The sequence below is a fragment of the Camellia sinensis genome, chromosome 4 (genome assembly GCF_055761805.1).
Source record: "Camellia sinensis isolate YWXY chromosome 4, ASM5576180v1, whole genome shotgun sequence".
Classification (NCBI taxonomy): domain Eukaryota; kingdom Viridiplantae; phylum Streptophyta; class Magnoliopsida; order Ericales; family Theaceae; genus Camellia; species Camellia sinensis.
This window is the reverse complement of record NC_138964.1, coordinates 165,551,637-165,558,313: the sequence shown is the minus strand read 5'-3', so window position 1 is coordinate 165,558,313 and position 6,677 is coordinate 165,551,637. Positions and strand designations below refer to the sequence as shown.

The following is a 6,677-nucleotide window of genomic DNA, read 5'->3' as shown; positions in this document are numbered from 1 at the left end:
TAAAAAGAGGGAAGACTACAGTTGGGAAATGATAAGACTCTTAGGGAGTTTATCCCAATCCTACTGGGAGTCCAAGATTAATAGTAATCCTAAGTCCATTAGAGCTAGGCTCCTGTTGGGACAAGGGTTGAGTTAGTTATAAAAGAGAGGCACCCCCGTGGGTCTAAGGTATGCAATTTTTGTTCTGAATAGTGAATTCAGCACTATTGATTATCTTTGAAAGATATACTGACTTGATCGTCGGAGTGTCCCCGGGTGGACGAACCACCGCCGGAATCTTCTCTTTCTGTTACAGGTCAGCCAGGTGTCATCTATTCTGCCAATGCTCTCCAGCTGATTACTGAGTTGGTCAATGTGATCGGAAAATCACTCACACAGAAACTATAAGTGTTTTGAAGATTGTGGAGTTGGCAAAAGATTTGGGTCTCTTGGATATACACCTAGAAAAGAATTCTCTTATGACCATCAACGACATCAAGGCACAAGGTGAAGATCTTTATACTATTGATAAAGATCTTTTTACTTCCTCCATCAACCCTTTTGGAGTTTCAACGTTGCGTTCACATGTTAAGCTCCAGGAGAATCACTACAACAAAACTGACTTTTTACAGCACTACATCAACGACATACAATAAATACACGCCGTAGTTTCTCACTTTTACGACTTGTTTTTTTTGTACGTTGTAAATACTTTTCTAATCACGGCGTATCTATTGCGTAGGCTGTGAATGGTAGTAACGATGATTTTTTTACGACTTGCAATGTTTGCTGTAAATAATAAAACTTTCTATGACATGCATATGACGTACCGTTAATACATCAACTATACAGGACACATATACGCCAGCCGTGAAAAGTATTGCACTTTTCACAATGCACATAACGCCCGCCATTAAAAAGTATTGTACTTTTTATGATGTACACATCACCTGTCATTAAAAGTATTACCTTTTTACGACACACAATGCATGTCGTGAATTGTATCTTTAAAAAAATAAGCGCCAAAATGAAATTTTCTAGCTTTACCAAAATATATATATATATATTAGAAAAGGAACATATAAATCTTCAGCCCCAACATTAATGAAACCAACTGATGGAATAAAACTCTCACCACCAATGCTTCTCTATTGCCGATCTATATCCTCACCCTTCTTATCTCCGATCTGTCCCTCCTCCCTCAATCTTCCCAGCGTTGATCTACTTCACTTCACCCTTTTGAGCCCTAATTTGAGAGAAAATTCCTATTTGAAGAGAAAGAAAAAAGGCTCTCTCTCTCTCTCTCCAACTCTAAACCCATCACCCCTTCTTTTCTCTTTCTCTTATCTTCCCTCAAAACCCCTCTCAAATCATCCACCTTCATCCTCTCTACCAGGCCCTTCGATTTCCCTCAAAACCCCTCTCCGACCCTAATTTACAACGATTCGGATGCGAAGTCGAAGCCTCAGAAGTGACTCATCAAGAAGAGCACGACGGCCAAGGAGAGCACTCCTGATTTTGGAATTGGAGAAGAGGATGATGGAGAAGAATTAGGGGATTTTGTGAAGGGAGAGTTGGACTACGATGATTCCAGGGATGGAAAGACGAAGAAGCTTGAGAAATATGGTACTGGTAGTAGTAAGAAGAAGGACAGACATTGAGAAACACACATTCACTCTCTACTCTCCTCGTTCTTTACCCTAGCTACTCCCTCTTCAGTGCCGCCGCGGACTTCTCCCATTTTCCTCCTTTAGCGCTACCACCGACATCGTAATTCTCAGCAAGCGTTAGCGCCGCCGTTATTGCTTCAAGTATTAAAGAATTGGGGACAATCACTGAGAAACATCACGAGGTATTTTTGATCCTTTCTCTATCTCTCGCTATTGAGTCGGTTTTGGCTATGAATATACTTTTCATCTTCTCTCTCTTGGTTTGGTTTTGAATATTTTGTTTCATTTCCTTTTTATGATTGCTTTGTTTTTTGATTGTCCCTTTGTATATCTTTATTCTCTATATGCTTGGATTTTATTTTCTTAAATTTCTTTAACTTCTCTTCATGTATGCTACGTGTTTGATCAAATGTCACAATGTACAAGAAGAACTTCTTTGAAAATTTAGACTATTTCATTTGCTTTATTTATTTATTTATTAACCTAAGATACAATGCATTCAGTTTTAATAAATAATAATAGTTTGCATACATGTGAAACTATTATTATTTATTAAATTCATTAAAGGAAATGAAACGTTAGGTGCTCCAACTGTTTTAGACATGGAAAATAATCCCACAACTTTGTTGGTAATGAACTGCTGCAAGAATTTTGGGCAAGACCAACAAAGAGGTTGTTGGTGATGTTGGTGCAGGGGAGTTTCCTCTGAAACTAAAAATTAAGGGAATGGTAGTTAACATGGATGCCAAATGTCTCAAAGGTAAATGTAATAATTGAGAGCATTGATAATGTAGGTTGTAGATTTGTAAGGATGATTAGAACTTGGTTGGGTATGGCTTATTATGAACAATATTTTTTTCATCTTTTTTGGCCCTACTAATTCATACAATTAAGTGGATCAATCATAGATATCAATTGATACTTAGTTGGATAACATTTTACACCTAAGAGTGGCCAATTTTGGAAGAAATTATTCAGTCTCTTGGAGTAATGCTTCAAGCCCGTAGTTGGACTTAGTTGTTGTGTGTTGCTGCTGGGTTACATTTGACTTTATGCTGCTATTGGGTAGCATTTTCAGCTGGAGGGTTGTTTGGTGTGTTTTTTCCCCCTATTTTTCTTATGTTGGTTGTTCGTTGTTGCAGTGCTACTTTTCAGGCTTGTGCTTGGTTTTTTTGGGCACTTATTGATTAGTTTTTATATATTTTAATATTTTATATATGTATATCAACATTGGACTGTGGTTATTATTTTCATTAAAAATTTATGAGATTCTCTTCAACATTAATAAACAAAAACACTTCAGATTTGGTTTCATTTCAAGAATCTATTTTTTGAATTATGATGTCACAAAGTGTTGGATTACTTCGGAGTATTATTTTAAGGAAGCTATTGCGTTCGTGGTAGAGAATTTTGTTATAAACTCTCTTTCTCTCTTTTAATTCTCTTTGAGGTGACATGTATTCTTTTCATGTGGTTGGCAATTTAGCAGTACTTTTAGAACAGTGGAATATATTTCATATTTGAGAAATGTTAAAAGAAGAAATGACTTTTGACTTGTGGTTAGAAAAAGAAGATTCACCAAAGTTTCTTTTATTTCAAAAATAAAAGTTATAAAGTAGAGATATCTTCAATCTATGTATTGTCATATTTATATACTCTAAAGTATACTGATTCCACTTCTCCATAAACTCCACATCAAGCACATAGGTGCCACCAACCAAGTCTTTTGCACCCTCATTGAATGATACCCATCTTGACATTGACAAAGGTTGGTTAAACCCAAGAAATGTGAAAAATGGAGAAAATTGAGAAAATTAATGATCTTCTTATTACACAATTTTGAGAGTCCTTTAGTTGAATCTAATTTGCTATACTATAACATGGCTTCTTATCTTATGGTCCATTTGTGTTGCTCATATAATATTGATGATGGTTTCAATTTTGTTTCACTTAAAGAAAGATACGAAATGGTATAAACCTATATCATCACTTCTCTTAATTGATCAATATCTATCTTGCCTGGCTAATTGATATGACTCCATTTTACATGTTTTTTAAACCAACCCAACGCAAAAAATTGATATTATATGATGTGTAAATTACCTAGTAGTTTATGTCAACCATTATATCTATGCAAGAAGTGAGGTTCCTTAGTCACACTTTAGTTTTGACCTTTGCAGTCTTCTAGAAGATCTGTTGTGTGGATAACAAACTATTTATTAATGACTTGGGTTGGCAAGGTTTTGATTTGTTTACCTTATGTTAACTTGAGGTGTTCACTATTAGTTGGACAAAATTTATTTGTTTGGCCTAAGTTCAACTTTTATTACTCCATTCATTTCCTTTCTTTGTATTCAACACAAAGATAAAAATTACGTATTTACGTATTATAATCTTTGGGGTTTAGGTGTGAAGCTTTCTCCACATATCCAAGGTCTTATGACTTAATTCATGCCAATGGGGTTTTCTATTTGTACAAGGACAAGTGAGTATTTATTTACTACTGCACCTTGAGTTTTTTGTTGAATAGAAAGTATTTTTTTTTTTTTAATATGGTTCTGGCCTTCATTGTATGAAAAAAAAAAATTTCTCTAGCCCTTTAAGTTCACAACTGTGTAGAGTAGATCGTTCAACACCTGTGGCACAAACCCATTTTTGACCTATTGGTCCAGTACCCTTATGGTGTGTTTGATCCGTGATGTTATTTGCATATCACCATTGGCGATAGTGTCATTTCTCACGCTGATTTGTTTATCAAATCTTTGAAACAAGGGTTCAAGTGTTATGTAATCATATGATTTTATTTCTATGTAATTATTCACAGATCTAAATTTATTCTGAAAATTGAGTTTGATTTTGATCCCTAAAGTTCACACCTTTTTTCTATTCTTCCAAGCACTTTATTGAACTGAAGACTTTAATAGAAACTATTCAAAGGATCTATGTGGCAAAATCAACTGTTGCTAGTTGAATTAGATACTAGTGAAAAATTAGAGAATAAGAAAAAGATTAGCTTAGGAATTATTTGCTACTAAATACTCAGGTAGAATTACATCACATTGTCCCAAAAAACGCCTAAAGCTACTAAAACTTACCTAAATTTCTTTTACAATGGATTGAACGTTTCTTTTTAAACTTGTAAATAATATAGACTCTACTTTGACTTGGATTCTTTATTTTGGAACTTACAATGGTAATGGATAAAATCTTTATAAACCTAAACCTCATACATAAAGATCCTTTAACATAATCATGCAAGTCCCAAGTAAGTGCTGCATTGAAGTAGATTAATTGCACCTCTTCCTCTTTTTTTAATTTTTCTCTTGAGCTTCTTATGGCCTAGATTTAGTAGCAAACTATATTTTCCTGTACAAACATAATGGTTCGTTTGAAAATTTCTACTTATTTCCTTTTAGAAACATTGCAACAAAATAGGTAACTTTATCTGAGGCATGAAAAAAAGGTTTTGCTTTATGTAGATTTTATTTGCATATACGTTGAGACTATTGAGATCTTGAATTTTTGCTAATTTTTCATTATGACATTGCTTTTATGGGGCCATTGAATTTTCTTATTAATTTTGGAAATGTTTTGTTGATGTTTTAAAATTTCTTAATCATTTCTTAATACCTCAAGAAATATTTTTGTCCTTGAGTCGTTGGTTTTTGTACTTATGTGAAGTTTATTTTGTCATGCAGACAAGAAATGCAATAGGGTTAGTTGCTCCAGCTATTGCCACTAGGGGTGTGTGCGGTGCGGGTTGGTGCGGTTTAGGAGAAAAATAGAAACCGTATGGCGGGTAGCGGATTGATAAAAGTATTATTAGAAATTGTCATTTTTTCTATCAAAAACCAGCGGTTCGGTTGGCAAATAATGGCAGTTTTGACTTGGTCGTTCGGGTGGATTGGCGGTTTTTAAGAAAACATAATTTAAATTATAAAACTTGAATCAAAGAGTAAAAGATCTAATTTATAAATTAACTAAAATAGTCAAAATTAAAATATTGTGTTTTCATTATGTGCTCTTAGACAATATTATGAGAACACTTTGATTAAAGTAAAATAAATAAAGCACTTTCATGTGTTCACCAGACAATATGATGAGAGCATCACTAATTGATGTTTTATACCACTAGAAAACCTTTGATACGACAAATAAACAACTAATAAAACACTGCCTATTTGTCCACTTTGATAAGAGATAGATATTGAGGAATGGAGAGAGAGCAGAGAGAGAGAGAGAAAGGAAAAATATCCACATACCAGGCAACTCGGCGAGCAGAGAGCAGCAACGGAGAAGAGAGAGCGGACAGCAACGACGACGAGACTAACGGCAGTGATGGAAAGGCTAGGAGAGTGCCGATCGGCAAGGTAAGGAAGGAGGAGGAACAAGAGCATACAGCAGCACCGATCAAAGAATGAGATGAGATGTTTAGATGTGAATTAGGTTTAATTGAGAATTTATTGTGTGTGTGTGAGTGTATGTACATTTGGTATGATAGATGTAATCTTATGGTTGGAAACGTAACTTGGATGTATATACAATGGCAGCGGAAAATCTTTTAACAAAGTGACAGTGCGGGTCGGTTTTTTCAGCGGGTTGGTATTTCCAAACCGTCACTTGCGCCGACCCGCTAGTCCTGGCATCTCAACCCGAACCTGTCTGCCAGAATTGGAAAAAAATCGCAGTTTAGAGCAGTTCGGAGGGGTTTTGGCAGTTTTGACGGTATTGTGCACTGCCTTAATTGTCGTAGGTTTAGGTGACACATAGGCACTCTCGTCCCTGTGATAGGAGCAAGTGAATTTGCTACAACTGCAACTGTATGCTATAAGAACTGTTGTCTGTAGTTTTAGATAATCTCTTAATAGTTGTCGATATGTTTAGAAAGTTTGATATGCATAGTTTTGGATGGTTTAAACTTTTTATACAGTTTAGAACTTAAGGATATAATTTTCGAATATTTAGAATGTATAAACAATTGTTGAATGTTTATAATTTATGGATATAATTTCTTTTTGATGTTTCAAA

The 6,677-nt window shown here is 34.9% G+C and overlaps 1 long non-coding RNA gene across 1 annotated transcript; it reads left to right on the top strand.

Moving 5' to 3' along the window:
- The first annotated feature begins 1,058 nt into the window (after positions 1-1,058).
- On the top strand, positions 1,059-6,677 carry LOC114274122 (uncharacterized). The gene is made up of 3 exons (XR_003633299.2): positions 1,059-1,831; positions 4,057-4,134; positions 5,348-6,677. It is a non-coding gene; the product is annotated as an uncharacterized LOC114274122 (long non-coding RNA).